General features: G+C 42.1%; 1 protein-coding gene across 1 annotated transcript in view; it reads left to right on the top strand.

Moving 5' to 3' along the window:
* Positions 1-18,394, top strand: part of FMN2 (formin 2) — an 828,101-nt gene that overhangs the window by 155,886 nt on the left and 653,821 nt on the right.

The following is an 18,394-nucleotide window of genomic DNA, read 5'->3' as shown; positions in this document are numbered from 1 at the left end:
GATCATAATATGATCAAATTTGAATTAATGACTGGAAGGGGGACAGTAAGCAAATCCATGGCTCTAGTGCTAAACTTTCAAAAGGGAAACTTTGATAAAATGAGAAAAATAGTTAGAAAATTGAAAGGAGCAGCTACAAAGTTGTGTGCAAGAGACGTGGACATTGTTTAAAAAAAAAAAAAAACAACCCAAAAACATCCTAGAAGCACAGTCCAGATGTATATCACACATTAAGAAAGGTGGAAGGAAGGCAAAACTATTACAGGCATAGTTAAAAAGTGAGGTGAAAGAGGCTAATTTAGCCAAAAGATCTTCATTCAAAAATTGGAAGAAGGATCCAACAGAAGAAAATAGGATAAAGCATAGGTGTTGGCAAGTTAAATGTAAGACATTGATAAGACAGGCTAAGAGAGAATTTGAAAAGAAGTTGGCCATAGAGGCAAGAACTCACAGTAAAAACTTTTAAAAATATATCCAAAGCAGAAAGCCTGCGAGGGAGTCTGTTGGACCGTTAGAAGATGGAGGGGTTAATGGGGCACTTAGAGAAGATAAGGCCATCGTGGAAAGATTAAACAATTTCTTTGCTTCGGTGTTTACTGAAGAGGATGTTGGGGAGATACCGATTCCGGGGAAGGTTTTCATGGGTAATGATTCAGATGGACTGAACCAAATCACAGTAAACCTAGAAGATGTAGGCCTGACTGACAAACTGAAGAGTAGTAAGTCACCTAGACTGGATAGTATACACCCCAGTGTTGTGAAGGAACTAAAAAATGTAATTTCAGATCTATTAGTAAAAATGTGTAACCTATCATTAAAATCATCCATTGTACCTGAAGACTAGAGGGTGGCTAATGTAACCCTAATATTTAAAAAGGGCTCCAGGGGCGATCCGGGAAACTACAGACCAGTTACCCTGACTTCAGTGCCAGGAAAATTAGTGGAAAGTGTTCTAAATATCAAAATCACAGAACATATAGAAAGACATGGTTTAAGGGAACAAAGTCATCATGGCTTTACCCAAGGCAAGTCTTGTCTCACAAATCTGCTTCACTTTTTTGAAGGAGTTAATAAACGTGTGGATAAAGGTGAACCGGTAGATGTAGTGTATTTGGATTTTCAGAAGGCGTTTGACAAAGTTTCTCATGAGAGGCTTCTAGGAAAAATAGTCATAGGATAGGTGGCGATGTCCTTTCGTGGATTACAAACTGGTTAAAAGACAGGAAATAGAGAGTAGGATTGAATGGGCAATTTTCTCAGTGGAAAAGGGTAAACAGTGGAGTGCCTCGGATCTGTACTTGGACTTGTGCTTTTCAATATATTTATAAATGCTCTGGAAAGGAATACGATGAGTGAGGTAATCAAATTTTCAGTTTGTTTTACGGTGATTTTTCCCCATTAATTTTGTTACCTTTAATGTTTAATTCATTTGTCTTGCTTAAAAAGAAAATCAAACATTAAAAAACAAAAAACCCCAAACAAGAAAGTGGGGTTTCCCAAGACCTCCTGTCCTCGCCACCCATCCCTATCACCCATAAAAATGCTGGGGCCAGGATCTCCCTGACCCCCCAGATACCCAGTCCAGTGGGTATCTGCTGGTGAAGCCTAAGCACAGGCCAAAACCTCTGCTGGGGGTGTGCAGTAGGTCGCCGCAACCTCTGCCTAGGCCAGGTTTTCAGGATATCTACAATAAATATGCATGAGGAAGATTTGCATGCACTGCCTCCGTATCTTGGCTTTTGTGGACAAAAAATCCAGATGTTTCCAGAGCTACTGAAGCAGGTCAAACACTTCCTTTCTTTTAAAGAAAGAGCTCTAGATATAGGTGCCAGTTTTTTCCTTAAGTTATTAAACTTTTACATGGAAATTTATCAGAATAATTTGTTTTTCTGGATCCTTTGCAGTTAGATTGCTTTCTAAGAGAGAAGACTTGGTGATTATTATCATAAGTTAAATTAGTTTGAGGGGGTTAAATGTGGCTGTAAATAAGCTAACTGACACACTAATGAATCTGGTCCTTTCATTCCTCCCTCTAGACATGGGCTAAATATATTGACATTTATGTATATATGTGGATAAATTCCATGTTATGTATATTTTCTTGTTTCCTGGATTATTTCATTGTAATAAATGTTATAATTTAATAAATAATAAAATATGCATGAGAGAGATTTGCAATCACTGCCTCATTGTATGCAAATCTCTCTCATGCATATTCACTGTGGATATCCTGAAAACCTGGCCTGTTTGTGGCACTCGATGACTGGAGTTTGCCATCACTGGCCTAGGCACTATGCAAGGGAGGTCTCTTCCCCGACACCAGCCCTTGGCCTAGGCAAAGCCTGGTCTGGAGGCCAGGTCCAGATGCCTGGACCTCAGCTCAGGGTTAGGCCCTGGCACAGAGGCTGGAGCGCTGGTCCTCTTCTTTTCTTCTTTCTTCACAAATGCCTGGGTCTGCTGGAGACGAGCTGGAGTAAGTTAACTATGGTGCATGCTCCTCAGTGTAGGGCACCGTTTTGCTTTATGGCAATGCTGTATAGTGTTGTACAGCAAATCGGCCCCCTCCACTGAGGAGCATGCACCATAGTTAAAGAAGAGAATGTAAGTAAAGAGCTAGGAAACCTGGAAGTGGACTAGGCCATGGGACTGGATGAGGTACATCCCAGGAAACTGAGGGAGCTCAGAGATGTGCTGGTGGGTCTGCTGAAATACCTGTTCAATAGATCCCTGGAAATGGGAGTGGTGCCATGTGATTGGAGAAGAGCAGTAGTGATCCCGCTTCACAAAAGTGATAGAAAGGAGGCTGGAAGCTACAGATTAGTTAGCCTCACCTCTGTGGTGGGAAAATTAATGGAGACTCTGAAGGAAAGGATAGTGAACTATTTAAAATCTGGTGGGTTGATGGACCCCAGGTAGCATGGATTGACCAGGGAAAGGTCCTGTCAGACAAATCTGATTGACTTTTTTGATTGGGCGATGAGAGAACTGGATCAAGGAAGAGCCCTCAATGTGATTTACTTATATTTCAGCAAAGTTTTGATATGGCCCTTCATAGGAGGCTCGTGAATAAAATGAGAAGTTCGAGTATGGGGGCTAAGTTGGTGGAGTGGATTACTAACTGGTTGACTGACTGACAGGAAACAGTGTGTAATAGTAAATTGAACCTGCTCTGATGAGAGTATGGTGTTAAGTGGAGTGTCTCAAGGATCTGTTTTGGGACTAGTTCTGTTCAATATCTTTGTGAGTGACATTGCAGAGGGGTGTTAGAAGGAAAGGTTTGCCTTTTTGTGGATGATACAAAGATCTGCAACAGAGTGGGCATGCCTGAAGGAGTAGAGAGAATGGAAAGAGATTTAAGAAAAATTGAAGAGTGGTTGAAGATTTGGTAGCTGCTATTCAATGCCAAGAAGTGCAGAGTCATGCATCTGGAGTGCGGAATTCCAAAAGAGCTGTATATGATGGGGGGAGGGGGTGAAAGACTATTGTGTACGGACCAGGAGAGGGACCTTGGGGTGATTGCTTTGTAACCCCTTCCAAAATTACTAAGGGCAAAAATACAATACAATACAGCCTCTGGTACAAACTCCCACTTTTACCTCCTCTCCCCAGGGTGAAGACTCCAGATGGGAGTACTCAATGTTTTCTTCTTCATATGACAAACTAGGTCTTTCTTCGGAAAGATCAGGATAGCAGGGAACACAGCAGCTCTCTTAGATGTCCTCTCTTCAGGACAGGAAGGATGGCAGTAAACTTCCCCCAGGAAACTAAAGGCAAAAACACTCTTAACAAAAATGGAAAATTCTGGAAATTTCCTGTAGCAAATCACCCCTGATCTAACCTAGCCAGTGGACTCCCTGAAATCCTCCACCTAGGGGTACCAGGGCTCTCAAAGGGAAAAAAAATGCCTCTCAATAAGTCCAAAATACACTCGAACTAGTGCCAAAAGGAGGTACTGGTTCCTTTCCTACTGAAGATAGGGTTCTGGGCTATGAGGCCTAGCGCAAAGAGTAGGGGAACAAACTTGATCTCAGAAAAATAGCTCCTTCACCTTTAATCAAAAATTAACACACCTAATTATGCTGCAGGCTGTTTTTATAGACAGGGGGATATCCATTCCAGCAGCCTTGGTATAGGTACTGTTCTGCAATGGTGCACCTTCCCTCCACTATCTAACTCCTTATTCCCAGCTCAAATGGGTTTTAGAATTAGGGCCATTTTGTAATGATTCCCAAAGGTCATTACACATAGATTTGGTTTCTATAGCATGACTTAAGAGGAATCTAGTATGCGTTTTACATTTTGGTAATTGAAAATGACTCATTCTGTCACTTAAATGTCAGGGCAGTTTCTAAAGGGGTATGTAGAAGAGATGATAGTGTTACTCATTTACAGTTTGGTAAACTGAGGCCCAGGACAACTAAGCATTTGACAAAAGGTTTTGTGTTAATTGGGTAAAACTTTTGTTTTGTTTTTCATTCAGTCATGTGGTCCCCCCATGCTTTCACAATGTGTGGGTAAAATATGAACTTCCCCAGAGAATTCTCATGTCCACGGTACCCTTATCAACTGAATTGCAGCTCCTTCCTCAGAAAACAAACTGTAACTTTAGACCTTATTCAATAAAGATTTCCCATAGGGGAAAAAAATCATTTTTGAATAATGCCCTATCAGAAGATGTAAGCCTATGCACATTTATCTTACTTTGACCACAATAATGAAAATATTTGCAATAAGATGAATAACCATGAAAATGAAACATAAGCACTGTTTTAGGAATGCTGCAGTAATAGTGCATTAACATGGTCCATGCTGGTGACTATAGGATTACTACTGGCAAAAGAAAAAAAAAATCCTTATTCAGATATCAAGGAGAAAAGGACTTGAATAATTCAAACAATATTTTTTCTGTGAAAATATATATTTTTAAACACAACAGTGAGTAATGATTTGACAGTTGAAATAAAATGAAGGTGGTTCTCATTGCTGAGGAGAAAGGAAGGGTTTTGTTTGTATTTTTCATACATTAACCATTCTTACTCCATTCCCTATCAGGAAGTTAAGTAAATCAGGATGAGGTGCTTATCCAGCAAACTTCCATGTTGGCATCTCATTGATGCATATAGGGCTATGAGCATACTTATGGTTAAAAGTTTAAACAAACTATGGCTTAAATAAGTTAAATTGTTTTAAAGACCTATGCACAAATTAAGGGGGAATAAAAGCTATGGTATCAAAAGGAAGAAATGGAGAGAAGGAAAGGTAAAATGGTTTGGTTAATGTGGCTAGTGTTATGATCAAACTTTTTTTTTTTATTTCAAAGAACTAATGTAACAAACCTGAATGCTTTGCAGGTTTGAACTAGTTGAAAATGTTTGCTGGTTCATTAGTTTCCGCAGATGTTCTTTACCGTTTAAATATCAATCAAATCTTTTTCAGTCTGTGGCTCTGCCTTGGAAATTAGGCAGAGCTCTGATTTGAGAGGCTCACAGCAGGCCAAATCCATGCAGATCCCTGCAAAGACACAGCAACTCTGCATCAAATCCTGTGGAATATCTGGAAATTTGAGGCTTAATTTCAACAGGTTGAAATATGCATGGTTTGAACTAGACCTCAAATCTTATACATCTTTGAAATACTGTGAGTTGAAAGCATGTTAGAATCCTGTTTTGGACAATCGTGAAAACACAAGATATTTTTTCTTCAGTTTGAAGGTAGCAAAACTCAATAGTAATACACATTATTAGGGACCTTTATTTTCATTTTTTAAAAATTTTCCTGGGAATTTGTTTATAATAAAACAATGAGTGGAAAAGGTCCTTTGTTTATAACACAGGAGAAAAATCAGTAGAAAAGCTGTTTTTCCACTGTTTTTTTGTTTTTGTTATAACATTGAAATTTACAGGAAACATAAAGTAAACTGACATCTTCAGACTGGTTGTGTCACAGAAGGTCCATCACTTATTCTTTTAAATTCATAAAAAAAAAGTCTTAAAGAAAAAGATAATCAAGGCACTGGATAATTAAGATTTCCATTGAAAGACTGGGTTTTATGGTGATCTGATTATAACATTGGATGTGCATGAAATCAGTCATAAAAGACTGTGTGCACAATACCATATGATAGTCACCCGTTAAAATGTAAATTGTTCTATCTGTCAGATGCCAGCACAGGGGGTTCCTCTTTTGCATTTTATGAACTCGCTTGCGAGGATCTTTTGAGTTTAAGTATTGTTACATTTGTCAGTGTCGGGAAAGAAGATGCTAAGCAAGAAATTCAGATCGTACATCAGACATTTAAAGTAGAGGATGGGGATGGCAGAAGGTGGCCAATAAAATTGGCGGCATGCTGTCCCTGCCGGCTTCCGTCTCGCACCTCCCCAGACCCCGGTCTGCCCCTTTTACAGGGCTTGGCACTTGTGTGCGTATCGGGCTTTATATGTGTAGCCGGGCCCTTTTGAAAATGTGCATGGCACGTGCAAGGCCCGGCCATGTGCGGAAAGCCTGATTTTTGTGCGCGTGGGCCTTTTAAAATCTGGCCTTCACGGTAACCACAAAATCTCCAAAAACAATCAGCAGTCTCTAATGGATTTTCACAAAAATCCAAATGCCCTGGTGAGTTTTAGGCTTGCCTGTTAGGATCTGGAGTGTGAACCCTTGTTCTGCGGTAGAGTCAGTACGGCCGTTAAAGGACGGGACTCCTCGACGGCTTCTACCGTCAGATGGCGAGGCCTGTTGAAGACGTGAACCGGACTTCGCCCTGGAAGCACGTGAGCCCCCCCAGGAGGAGCCCATAGGGCCACGGCCACTGGGACTTAGGCGACTCCCAGAAGACAGAAGATGGTCTGGATGCAGGCGCCTCCTGCAGGTCGTAAATGATCTCTGTAGGGAGTTTGACGAAATCCAACAAGCCGGTCCCAGCGTCGGCAACCAAACATAGTCCGCAGCCAGTCCAGGGGTCGAAATCCAGAGCGAGGTCCAAAGCCGGTCCATGGGTCGAAATCCAGAGCGTGGTCCAAAGCTAGTTCAAGGGTCAAAGTCCAGAGCGAGGTCCAAATCCGGTCCAAGGGTCGGTGTCCAGTGCGTAGTCCAAAGCCAATCCGAGGTCAGAGTCCAAAGCGTGGTCCAAATCCAATCCGAAGTCGTAAACCAGAAGAATCAATCAGCAGGGAAGGCAGAGCAGAAGCGGGACGAAGAACCAGGATACCAGGAACGCAGGAACCAAGCAAGACCTCAATACCAAGGCAAGGACTGAATGCTCAGCCCTTGCCTTAAATACAGGAACCTGAGGGAGGAGATTCAGAGGAAGCCATGACACTTCCTGTCATGGCCTCTTTAAGAATCCTCTTCAGCCGCACGCGTGGCCCTTTGGGCAGAAGGGGGAGGAGCCAAAGTCCCGCGGAGCCATGCTGCCGACCCTCTAGCAGTGGACCGGAGGAAGAAGAGGAAAACAAGAAAGAAGACTGCCAGCAACATGCGGGCAGCTTCCATAACCCAGCGAACCGGGTGAGTGAAGAGGCGGACGTCGGCCAGGGAAGCTACTGCGGCCGACCGTGGCCGGCGGCCATGACACTCGGTCCCGGTCGCGGCCTGCCGTGGCCGACGCCGCTGACATTGCCCCTATGAAATGTGTCCCTTAGATGGCAGGTACCAGTGAAATCTCTTCTGGGGAGTGAAAGATGGGCCCATAATGCATACCCAGCATGGCTCTCTGCTTCAACAGCAGGGGGGAATGAATAAAGTTGGATCTATATTAGGCAACAATCAACAAGGACTGAATTACACAGTCTGAATAAACAGATAAGCATGGGTGTGGCTTGCTTATTGTGGTGCTTAATACCCCCTAACTAATTAAGCTATTTCACTTAGATGCAGTTCCAACACTGCTCTCTACATTAATGGTGGGGGTGGAAGGGAAATAGAATAAAAAAGGTTGCCAAGAGAAACATAAGTATGTGAGGGAAAAAAAAAAGTGCGAAAGCTTGCTGGGCAGACTGGATAGGCTGTTTGGTCTTATTCTGCCGTCATTTCTATGTTTCTATGTAATGATGGATACTGAGTTCTCATGTTCTCTGATGTTCCTAGGGACTTCTCTAATAGTCCTACAAACAGAAAACAAAAACAAAAATCCTTCTCAATTTCACCTCCTGGACTGAAATGATAGCACAGAAATTCCTCCCTACCAAAGAATCAAAATCTTCTCAAAATCCCAGATCACCTCAGACTGCTCCTCCACCATTCCACAACTTACCAGACAACTTTGATGCTGGGCGAGGAATCTGCCTCTGTACCTATCTTCTCTTTGATATCAGCTTTGGGACCTAAAGTAAAGAGCTACTCCAACTCATTCCTTCCCCTCAAAAAATCAAACAAAATGGCCACACCTCATCACTGCTCTGCCTGCATTTATGCAGACGGGTGGACCAGTCCAGGCAAGCCTCACTGAGGGTGCTTGTGAGGAATGGTCTGCCAGACTTGTGGCACCACATTTAAGAAACAATTGAAAGTCACTGAGACTGCCCTTTTCTGACCATCAATTCTGAGACATTTTAATCTTTATATGTAATGATTGTTATGTTTTTATGATTTTATTGCATTTTATTATGAATATATGTTGTAAACTGCTTGGGACGTTGGATGAGGTGACCTAAACATTTTTTAAATAAATAATTCTCACTCCTAAATCCTAAGTTAGGAATACCACAGAATGGTGACCAAGGGGATCTCTACAAACAAGTTTTTACTGGCACAGAAGATGGGCAGCACAAAGTCCAAAAATACTAGCACCCTAGTGAATAATGCACCACATTGCAAACAAGTCCATAAAAGGTACAAAAAAATCTGTCTCAGAAATATCAATCCTCTGACAAGTACATTCCTTGGGGTTTCTTCCCAGTACTTGTTCAGATAAAAAGCTGTCCTCTTTTCTGCTTAACGTCTGACACTTGGGTGAGCTTCCCCTAAACCCACCTCCATCCCCCCTCCCATGTTGGGTAAGAACTCCACAGGAAGACTTCTCGTGAGCAGTCTCCTTCCAGCTAACACGCCCACTAAAAAAAAAAAAAAAAAAATCATGCTAGGCACATGCTTCACCAAAATCTTCTCAGGCATGGATGTGAAGTATCCTCTTCACCTCTCCTCCCAAGGCTACTTCTGATCCGCACACACCACTTTACCTAGGCAAGAACTATTTGTTTCTTTTTGCTGTTGGAACCTTCCCTGTTAAGGGGTTAGGCCCACTGGCTACCCTTGTGTCTCCACTGCAATAAAGGATTGTTTTAAGACTACAGGCATCTATTTCTTTTCTTTCATCCTGACGGCTATTATAGATCGCCTTCCTTCGTGCTTTTTGGGTCCTAGCCCAAAATACATCCTTTTGGAATCAGACTCCTTCAGACTGTGCCCTCCAGCTTTTAGGTGGCTAAGGCAGACTCTGAAAGGACTCCCTTCTGCATCCCTTAGCTTCAGGGCTTTCTTCAGACTCAAAACACCTTCCACTGGCAAGTGGCATGTCTTCTTAACATACCTGATTACTACAACCTAACACGGAGAGCACTACCACACTGGATCAGAGATCACTGTAGGTCTTCAAGGGAAAAATCTGCTAGTAAGAGGCAGAATTCAGATCCTTCTTGCATATGCATCCATTGACGTCACTTTTCTGGTTTTATCCATGCCTTACTGAAACACTGCCTTAGGGCATACATACCTGGGAATGGTGCAGGACTAAATAAGGCTCTCACATAGGACCAAAGCAGTGTGTTGTAATGCAAGCCACCTGATGCTTTCCTGTCAGCTTGACTCTGTATCAGGTGTGTTGTTGCCTCTTCCCCTACCCCCCTCCCTCATATTCATTTATTTAGATTTTTAGCCATCCTTCCCAGAAGACTCTAAGCTGTGTAAATAAATACAAAATGTAAAATAACAGAACATCAAAACATCAATCAGCTCCCAAGTATAAAAATAAACACATGGTCACACCAAAACAAGAACATAATACAGACAATACTGACCCCAAATATAAACAACCAGACTCCCATGAAATAAAGAATAGGCAGGACATAGCCAAATTATAACATTCTGCAGTAAACAAAGCGTTAGCCCTAAATAGAAGAACTCTTAAAAGAAAATGAGACCCTAACACACCCTATAAATCCTAAGGGTCTGACTAGCTTCAGATCAGTATGTGGCGTGATTCCAAGAGCCTGTGAAACTCGGCACTAATCTGCCTAAACGTTGATGTCATAAGGCATGCTTTCTTTGGTAATGATTTCTCGAAGGTAGGTGCCATATAACTAAAAGTCTGGGCCTCTGAAACCTTTTATTCTTTTACAGATCCTATACTAAGCAGGGCACTATCAGCTAAATGTCAAAACTTGTACAATGGCAAAAGTAATCACACTTTCAAATTGCAGCATGTAAGAACCTTTAAAGCATTAAAAGAGGATCTGAAACTAAGCTTAAAAAGAGACTGGAAGCCAGTACAAATTAGAGGACTGGACTTGTGTTCTCTAAAAGGGGCGCCCAAAAATTAGCAAGCCGCCTCATTTTGAACAATTTGTAGTACTTGTAAAATCTTGGCTGAAGGAGTTGTTCAGAGGGAATTGTGTGGACTACTGTATGTTAACGCTAGAGAGTGCATGGAGACTTTTGTTTTCAGTTTATTTTATTTTCCCGAGAAACTTTAATGTTTATTATAACAAACAGACATGGGGGAAAATCAGTGACGAAATACTAATTTTTTCCCTCTTTTCTTCTGTTTGTTATAATACTGCTAAATGCAAGGAATAAAAACTGAAAACTAAAGCCCCTAAGACTGCACTACTGTTTCAATCGGCATTAGACAAATGGGGTTTGAGCTAATAAAGCAATACGAACAATCATGATATGAAAATGCATAAATATAAATGTGGGCAGCTAACATCATTCCTGAGCTTCATTGGTGAAATACAGATTTGTAACTGCTCATCTTTATAATCATCAGTCTTCACTATATTGTCATCAACATTTTAAGCTGTTGCACAAAAGAACATAAGAAATTGCCATGCTGGGTCAGACCAAGGGTCCATCAAACCCAGCATCCTGTTGCCAATAAAGGCCGAACCTGGCAATTACCCAAACACTAAGAAGATCCCATGCTACTGATGCAATTAATAGCAGTGGCTATTCCCTAAGTAAACTTGATTAATAGCCGTTAATGGACTTCTCCAAGAACTTATCCAAACCTTTTTTGAACCCAGCTACACTAACTGCACTAACCACATCCTCTGGCAACAAATTCCAGAGCTTTATTGTGCGTTGAGTGAAAAAGAATTTTCTCTGATTAGTCTTAAATGTGTTACTTGTTAATTCAGGAAATGCCCCCTAATCCTTCTATTATTCGAAAGTGTAAATAACCGATTCACATCTACTCGTTCAAGACCTCTCATGATCTTAAAGACCTCTATCATATCCCCCCTCAGCCGTCTCTTCTCCAAGCTGAACAGCCCCAACCTCTTCAGCCTTTCCTCATAGGGGAGCTGTTCCATCCCCTTTATCATTTTGGTTGCTCTTCTCTGTACTTTCTCCATCGCAACTATATCTTTTTTTGAGATGTGGCGACCAGAATTGTACACAGTAACACTGTAAACCGGTGTGAAGGTATACACCAACATCGGTATAGAAAATTAAGTAAGTAAATAAACAGTATTCAAGGTTCGGTCTTGCCAAGGAGCGATATAGAGGCATTATGACATTTTCTGTTTTATTAACCATTCCCTTCCTAATAATTCCTAATATTGTTTGCTTTTTTGACTGCTGCAGCACACTGAGCAGACTGTTTTTAAAGTATTATCCACTATGATGCCTAGATCTTTTTCCTGGGTGGTAGCTCCTAATATGGAACCTAACATCATGTAACTACAGCAAGGGTTATTTTTCCCTATATGCAACACCTTGCACTTGTCCACATTAAATTTCATCTGCCATTTGGATGCCCAATCCTCCTGTAATGTATCACAATCTGCTTGTGATTTAACTACTCTGAATAATTTTATATCATCCGCAAATTTGATTACCTCACTCATCCTCACTCATCCTTTCCAGATCATTTATATATATATATATAGAAAAGCACCGGTCCAAGTACAGATCCCTGAGGCACTCCACTGTTTACCCTTTTCCATTGTGAAAATTGACCATTTAATCCTACTCTCTGTTTCCTGTCTTTTAACCAGTTTGTAATCCACGAAAGGACATCGCCTCCTATCCCATGACTTTTTAGTTTTCTTAGAAGCCTCTCATGAGGGACTTTGTCAAACGCCTTCTGAAAATCCAAATACACTACATCTACCGGTTCACCTTTATCCACATGTTTATTAACCCCCTTCAAAAAAATGAAGATTTGTTAGGCAAGACTTCCCTTGGGTAAATCCATGTTGACTGGGTTCCATTAAACCATGTCTTTCTATACGCTCTACACTTAACTTGACAATGCTTATGCTTTTTCCTATTTTCTTCAGAAGAATCCTTCTTCCAATTTTTGAAGGATGTTTTTTGACTAAAATAGCCTCTTTCAGTTCACCTTTTAACCATACTGGTAATCAATTTGCCGCCTTCCACCTTTCTTATTGCATGAACTACGCATCTTGGATTGTATTTTTAAACGATGTCCATGCCTGTTGAACACTTTTAACCTTTGCAGCTGCACCTTTCAGTTTTTTTCTAACTATTTTCCTCATTATATCAAAGTTTCCCTTTTGAAAATTTTATGCTAGAGCTGTAGATTTACTTATTGTCCCCCTTCCAGTTATTAGTTTAAATTTGATTAGGTTATGATCACTATTGCCAAGTGGCCCCACCACTGTTACCTCTCTAACCAAATCCTGCGTTGCACTAAGAATTAATCTAAAATAGCTCCCCCTCCCGTGGTTTCCTGAACCAGTTGCTCCATGAAGCAGTCATTTATTACATCCAGGAACTTTGTCTCTAGCGAGTGCATATACAAGTCCTGATGTTACATTTACCCAGTCAATATTGGGGTAATTGAAATTTCCCATTATTACTGCATTGTCAAATTGGTTAGCTTCCTTGATTTCTCTTAGCATTTCATCATCTGTCTGAACATTTTGTCCAGATGGACAGAAGTAGAGATGTGAATCGGAACCGGAATCTGATCGGTTCCGGTTCCGATCCAAATCTTAAAATTTTTATCGCCCAGCCCGATTTGAGTTCTGATTATCGGCTGCGCCTGATCCAATAATCAAAACACCCTCCCGAACCCCCAAAAAAGGTTTTAAAATTACCTGGTGGTCCAGCGGGAACGCGGGGCGTGATCAACGGCTCTTGGGCCATCGGCTGCGTTAATAAAAATGGCGCCGATGGCCCTTTGCCCTTACCCTGTGACAGTGCAAAGGTAGCGCCGGCGCCATTTTGAATATTGGCAATACGGTCTGAGTGCAGGAGATCGCTCCCGGACACCCGCTGGACCCCCAGGGACTTTTGGCCAGCTTGGGGGGGCCTCCTGACCCCCACAAGACTTGCCAAAAGTCCAGCGGGGGTCCGGGAGCAACCTCCTGTACTTGGCCGTATTGCCAGTATTCAAAATGGCGCCAGCGCTACCTTTGCCCTCACTATGTCATAGGGGCCGACGGGCCCGAGAGCCGTTGATCGCGCCCCCGCTGGACCACCAGGTAATCTTAAAAGGTTTTTTTGGGGGGGTCAAGGGGGTCATTTTAAAGGGTCGGGTGGGTTTTTTTTTATCGGGCCATCGGCGCCATTTATATTAGTGGCAGCCAAAATGGTGCCGATGGCCCGAGAGTGGGAGATCACTCCGGGACCCCTCCACTGGACCACCAGGTCATTTAAAACATTTTGGGGGGGTTCGGGAGGGTGGGGGATTTGTTTTAAAGGGTCGGGGTGGGTTTAGGGGTTGTTTTGGTGTGCCGGTTTTCCCGCCCTCCCCCACCCCCGATTTACGATTTTTCATGATAAATCGGGGGAAATTACTATTGTATCGCGATTCTAACTATTTTTGACGATTTTAAAAATATCTGACTATTTTTTTAAATCGTCAAAAAATGATTCACATTCCTAGACAGACGTATACTGATATCACTGTACTCTTACCCAACACACATGGGATTTCTACCCATATAGATTCTACTGAGCATTTATTCTCTTGTATGATCTTTTATCCTGTTGGACTCTATGCTCTCCCAGACATAAAGTGCCACACCCCCACCAAGTTGATCTTGATCTTCCCTATCATTGCCATATAATTTGTACCCTTTTATATAGCACTGTCCCATTGGTTATCCTCCTTCCACCAGGTCTCTGTGATGCCATCTATGTCAATCTCATCATTTACTGCTATATACTCTAACTCTCCTATCTTGCTTCTTAGACTTCTGGCATTGGCATCCAGACATCTCAAAGTGTGTTTTTTGTTTGTATTAACAACCTGCTTTTCAGTTGATAGGGTTAATTTGGAAATCTTTAGCTCAGGTGATTTTTTACATATAGGCACATGAACTACGTTTGCTTTTATTGGAACCTCTCTGTTGGGATCCCCTAACTCTCCTGTTTCATTAGTAACCTTCAAGGATACATTCCTCTGAACCATGCACTGCTGAGTGACTGTCATCTTTCCCTCTTGTTCTAGTTTAAAAGCTGCTCTATCTCCTTTTTAAAAGTTAGTACCAGCAGCTTGGTTCCACTCTGGTTAAGATGGAGCCCATTCTTTCGGGAAAAGTCTTCCCTTTCCCAAAAAGTTTCCCCAGTTACTTACAAAACTGAATCCCTCTCCCCTGCACCACTGTTTCATCCACCCATTGAAACTCTGTAGCTCTGCCTGCCTCTGGGGACTTGCATGTGGGACAGGAAGCATTTCAGAGAATGTCACCCTGGAGGTTCTGGATTTCAGCTTTCTACTTAAAATCCTAAATTTGGTTTCCAGAGTCTCTCCCATGTTTTCATTTGTTGTTGGTGACAGCTAGCTCCTCCCCAGCACTGTCTATAATCCTATCTAGTTGACGCATGAGGTCTGCCACCTTCGCTCCAGGCAGGCAAGTTACCAGGTGGTCCTTACATCCACCAGCCACCCTGCTATCTACATTTTAATAATTGAATCACCAACTATGATGGCTGGGCAGTAGCCCTGGGAGACTTGTCCTCAGTGCAAGAGGACAATACATAAACTGGAGAGCAGGTCCTTGCTACAGGATCATTTCCTGCTGCACCAGGGTGATGTTTGCCAACTGGGAGACCTTTCTGATCCAAGGCAGCACTGGGGCTGCCAGACTGGATTTGGGACTTGGCTACTATGTCCCTGAAGGTCTCATCAATGTACCTCTCTGTCTACCTTGGCTCCTGCAAGTCTGCCACTCTAGCCTCCAGAGATCAGACTCATTCCCCAAGAGCCAGGAGCTCTTTGCAGTCACATACAATCTCTCACTGGTGGGTAAAAAAAATCAAAGATGTGACACTCAATGCAAAAGACTGGAAAGCCCCTTCTTGCTGCTGGACTGCTGCCTTCATCTTAATTTTGTTGAGTTCCTAGTTAAGTTTAGGATACTAAGGGAGTTGGAATTAGAGTACTTTAAATTTGCAGGTGAATTTACTAATTAATCAGCTAGTGTCCTTCAAGGGTATGGTTAAACTTTCAATAAGGGCTGGTACAATAATAAGATTTAGATATGAGCCTGATTGATTTTTAATGAGAGAGGTTTCTCTTGCTTAAAAACCAAGGGTTGAATGCGTGGGGAAGACAGAAACTAGAATTAACTATCTTTGGCTTGCTTATTATCTCAGACACACACACACTCTTAAGAATATATCCCACTATTTCACCTTTCTCCAAACTGTAGGTGAATTGCCCAACTTATGTAATAAGTAGCTGCAGTTTGGGCAATTTGGGAATTTGTCAGAGAAAACTTGTTTCCGAGAAGGGAGTTTATTTATCTATTAATGTATTTACTTATTTGTAGTAATTTGTATTCTGTCTATGGAGTTTCTTGGATTTCCCTTGTATAAAGTTATCACAGGGGAAGGGGCTTCCTGTGCTCTGAGAACAGAACACAAAAACATGTTTACTTACATTTTTCGCCTTTATAACTTCACACACATGCATGGCACACTTTCTTATATAATCTTAAGGTAAAGAGGTGGGATTTTCTGCAGGTTATTTCTCATAGAAATGTGATGGCAGAAAGCCCATGCTACCTATCTAGTCTCCCCATCTACACCCCAACTACTGTGCTCTACAATCCATACCATTCCCTCTCAGATCCCCTGGGTTTATCCCAGGTTTTCTTGAATTCACATACTGATACTGGTCTTGTCTTCACCACCTAAATTAGAAGACTATTCAATGCATCCACCATATTTGTTTAAAAAAAAAAATCCTATGTCTTCCCATTCATATTATGACATTTCATTCCAAAGCCTCATTTCCTTTGAAAGAAGCCTGCATGCCTCCTATGTATCGATATCTTGGAAGTATTTAAAGGTCTGTATCATATATTTCCTATCTTGCCTTTCCTCTAGGGTGTACATGTTTTGGATCTTTCTTCCCATATGCAGATTCCATCAGATTTATATCTTTTTGAAGGAGCAATCTCTAGAACTGTACACAGTCTTCAAAATAAGGTCCTATGAGTGTTGCGACCGTCACTGCCTAACGTCTCCACTCTGCCCACCTTACCTCTTTGGCGACTCCCTCTTTGGTTGATGGAAGTTTGGCTGCCGCGGTGTCATTTTGCCGACCTCCGGTGTCCCAGACCGGCTAGACGCCTTCCGCCATGTTCTCCTGAGGCCTAAGAGCGCATGCACAGTGTGGCCCCGACTCAAGTACCAGCTGTGGCGCGAACCTCAGGGGCGTCCCCCTGAGATGACATCATCATCACCAGATATTTAAGGTTCCTTGTTTTGCTAGCTATTCGAGTTAGCAAGGGTTTCCTACCTAGCTGCCTCCAGGTATCACTGTGGATGGGATTCGCCCTCTGCTTACCTTGTTACTCTGCCTCCTCGGACTTTACCAGGGCTACCCGCTCCTCGGTGGCCTCGCTCTCTCTTGCTTTTCAGGTCGCAGTCTGGAACCAGTACTCGCTCCTCAAGAGCCCGGACCTGCTACTGAATATAACTTCTGCCAGGAAGTCACCGCTGCCTACAACACCAGTGAGTTACCATCTCTCTCTCTTAGACCTTTCCCTGGAACCAGGTACTTGCTCCTCAAGGGCCTACTTCATTCCAGCTCCTGGGCTGTTGCAAGAGACTATTGTGTGAGTGTTACCATCAAGGTTTTGTTCCTGAACTCTACATATTCTGCCTACTCACTATCTCAGTTTCTCTACAGCTCAGCCACCCTGGGATCGCTGTTCCAGTGCCTGAGGGACTACAGCCCAGTTGGGCTCTTCCAGCTCACTACTGACACCTCTGGTGGTTCTCTAAAACAGTTTAATAAAAGAACTAGTGTCTGTCTGTCTCCTAATTCTGAACCTGACCGGTGTTCCCTCTCAGGATCTTCCCCGTGGGCATGGTCATCTGCCACCGGCCCAAGGATCCACCCACAATTATCACAAATAATAACAATGAGAGATTTATACAGTGGTAATATCTGCACCTTTTTGTTTCTGACCATTCCACTCACTATGCACCCAAGCATTTTTCTGGCTTTTGCTGTCATCTTATTCACCTGGTTGGCCAACATAAGATCATCTGATATCTCCCCAGATTCTACTCCAATATTGTATCTTTCACTTGGATTTTTGCAGCCCAAATGCATAGGCTGCAATTTTTAGAATTAAATCTTAGCTACTAGAATGGAGACAATTCCTCAAGCTTTGCTAGATCCCTCCTTGTACTTCCATACCACCTTTGGTGTATATCCTATTGCAGACTTTTGTATAATCTGCAAAAAGACAAACTTTTGCTGATGGTCCTTCCATACTATCTCTTACAAAAATGTTGAAAAGAACTGGTCTAAGTACTATTCCTGTAATGCACATCTCCTTTGAGCAAATGTTATTTACAACTACCCCTTATCACCTCTCACTCAACCAGTTTCTAACCCAATTAGTCACTTTAGGGCCCATAGCAAGGTGTTCAGTTTATAAGTTCCCTATCTGAAACAGTATCAAAGCTCTTTCTGAAATCAAATACATTGTTCAATGCTCTCCCCTGATTCAACTTTCTGGTCACCCAAAAAAAGAAATTGATCACATTTGTTTGACAAAAACCTACCTGTAGTAAAATCAAACTGCTTTGTATCACATAATCCACTGTACTCCAGTGGATTACATAATATAAAGTTGTAATACTTCACAAAAATTATTCCAGTAACAGTGAGTTTAGGATATAGCAGCAGTATTGTGGGTAGCATTGGAAAGGGATAATGGTACTTCAGCATCTACATCAGTGT

Source organism: Rhinatrema bivittatum, chromosome 3, assembly GCF_901001135.1.
Source record: "Rhinatrema bivittatum chromosome 3, aRhiBiv1.1, whole genome shotgun sequence".
NCBI lineage: Eukaryota > Metazoa > Chordata > Amphibia > Gymnophiona > Rhinatrematidae > Rhinatrema > Rhinatrema bivittatum.
This window is presented reverse-complemented; position numbering and strand designations above follow the sequence as displayed.